This window comes from Cynara cardunculus, assembly GCF_001531365.2.
Source record: "Cynara cardunculus var. scolymus isolate 2C chromosome LG 9, CcrdV1, whole genome shotgun sequence".
Lineage (NCBI taxonomy): Eukaryota > Viridiplantae > Streptophyta > Magnoliopsida > Asterales > Asteraceae > Cynara > Cynara cardunculus.
Genome location: NC_037536.1, coordinates 482,984 through 485,721, shown reverse-complemented (window position 1 = coordinate 485,721; position 2,738 = coordinate 482,984). Strand labels below are relative to the sequence as shown.

Here is a 2,738-nt window from a genome sequence, read left to right as displayed (position 1 = left end):
GGGGTTGTGCCAGTAGCAGGAACTCTTGGAATTAAGTTCATTGGCACATAAGGAGGATTGTAGAGAAATTCACATATCCTTGGGTGAATTCCCTCCAAAAAGCTAATCATTCGCACCTTCCATTGTGGATACTCCTCACGGATAAGCGTGGGAGGTTTTGATTGAGAACCAGTGCTCATGAATGAAGTATTAGCCAAATTCGCCATTGAAATTAGAAGGAGAAAAACAGGAATAAGATGAAACTGATTTAATCGAGTGAAACAGGGTAAAATGAAGAAGACTGGTGTTCTATAAAATGCAGATTAATACCAAAAATAGAATTAATCGAATGAGAATCCAATTCCTGCTCTGATACCAATTGTTAGGACCTGTAAATTCAGCTTTGGTATTTGAACTCTTACTCTGAATGATCTCTAGGACGATTACAGTGCAACAGAAACAATGATAAGAACAAAACGGAGTAATTAACCAAGAACACACAAATTAATATGAAGAAGATGAACACAATAGAATAGCTTCAAAGGATTTTCAATTGATTGAAAAAATAGACGATTACAATACGGAAGCACACTGAATACAAAGGCCTAAGCTGCTATTTATACTAGACCCTAACGACTTTTCTGGCAAGATCTAAAAAGAGAAATAGTAGAACAAGATCTTCACAGAAGACGAATCCGCAGACCCTCTGTGAGCCATCTTAGAGGCTCTGCTATAGTAGACTTGTATGATCTTATTGTCAGAGGACCATTTTCCAGAACCTCTGTGAGAGACATCAGAGGTTCTGTTGAACTTTACTTGCACGATGAAACAGCTTTTGTTGCTAGTCCTCTGATGTTTTCTGTGGAAGAAACCCTTCTGTCAACACTTGCAGAAAACTTTTTCATACTTTTACATTAAGTAAATATTAGAGCTAACAGATCCAGATATTGAGAGAACGTTTCACCATAGAAGAAGGGCTCAAAGGGCATTTCAGGCTCTACTCCCTCCCAACATGGAGTTACCTCCTCCCATCATTCCGGAAATACCATATTTGGAAAACCAACCGCCAATTTTTGGGCAAATACCACCGTTCCCAAATTTTCAACAAAGACACCAAGGACACCCACATAGTGATAATGATAATAATTTGGACACAAAATCGGACCATAATGAGTAAGAAAGGGTACAGACTCCGAACATCATTAATCTGACAAATTCCAAAAATGGAAGGATCATGGATTATGCTATCCCGGATTTTGAGCAATTAAATTCTGGGATAGTTAGACCACATATGACCGCTCTCTATTTCGAACTAAAACCGATAATGTTTCACTTAAAATCTCACTTAAAATCTTTTATGGAAATCACAGATGCCTTCCTGATCCCGGGAGTGTCTAATGACGCTCTCAGACTTACTTTATTTCCATTTTCATTATGGGATCGGGCAAAAACATGGTTTAACTCTTTAACACTGGGATCTGTGCTGTCATGGAGTAACATGGCGGAAATTGTTTTGCGAAAATATTTTCCACCAACAAGGAACGCTAAGTCCAGAAACGAAATCTGTCTTTTTAAACAACTGGATGATGAAGCTGTTCCTGACGATTGGGAAAGGTTCAAAGAGTTGTTGAGTAAATGCCCACACCATGGCATTTCGTACTGTATTCAACTTGAGGCATTTTACAATGGGTTAAGTCCCATGGAAAAGCAAATGCTCGACGCGACTGCAGGCGGAGCCTTTACAGCCAGTACCTATAATGAGGGATATGAGATCCTAGAAAAGATATCAGCAAACAATGGGCATTGGGCTGACCTACGTGCCCAGCCACAGAAAAAGACTGCTGGAATACATGAGGTGGATGCATATACTGCATTAACAACTCAGCTCACCTCCATGACCAATTTATTGAAAAATTTAACTACTGGTCAGGGGGTACAACAAGCTGCTAACACATCTGTTCCAACAGTCCTATCTGTGCAATGTGTTTGCTGTGGTGGGGATCATTCATATGAACATTGTACTCATAATTCTGAATCAGTAAATTATGTTCAAAACAGATCTAATCCTTACTCTAACTCATACAATGCCAGTTGGAGACAGCACCCGAACTTTTCTTGAACAGTCCTAGTCTTAATCCACCAGTCCATAAGTCACAAGGAACTTCTAATTTCCAACCACATCATCATGCAAACAGTTCTAACTCTCAGAATCACCAACAAAGATTTCAGAATTCTCAACCACATTTTCAGACCAAACCTCCTCCACAGGCAGAATCATCATCTTCTTTGGAAGCAATGATCAAAGGGCTTTTAGCACATGCTTAAGCCCAAAATCAAGCCTTGATTAATCAACAAAGTGCTGCCATCATGAATGTAGAGACTCAGGTCAGTCAACTTGCACCTAACCAGAGTAGTCGAGCCCTTGGGACCTTGCCCAGTAATACAGAAGTCCCTAGAGATCTAGGAAAGAAGCATGTGAAAGTAGTGACTCTTAGAAGTGGAAAGGAGTTGAGAGAGAAAGTGAAAAAAGATAATATGCCTAGACTGTCAGAAACTAGTGATTTGGTATCGGTCCTTCTTAAAGAAGGACCGGTCCCACCTCTAGAAAAGCAAACATCTGAGACCACCATTCTTGTTCCCCCTAGATCAGACTTCCCTTTACTTTTTCCAGAGGAAACTCCAAAGAAGTCAGAAGGGACTGAGGTTGTAGAGACCCCTAAGCTTGACACTAAGATTCCACCAGAACCACCAAAGAGCAC

At 40.2% G+C, this 2,738-nt stretch overlaps 1 non-coding gene across 1 annotated transcript; it reads right to left on the bottom strand.

Moving 5' to 3' along the window:
- Positions 1 to 1,525: 1,525 nt before the first annotated feature.
- On the bottom strand, positions 1,526 to 1,632 carry LOC112518766. Its single transcript, XR_003069840.1, has one exon. It is a non-coding gene; the product is annotated as a small nucleolar RNA R71 (small nucleolar RNA).
- Between the last annotated feature and the right edge of the window lie 1,106 nt (positions 1,633 to 2,738).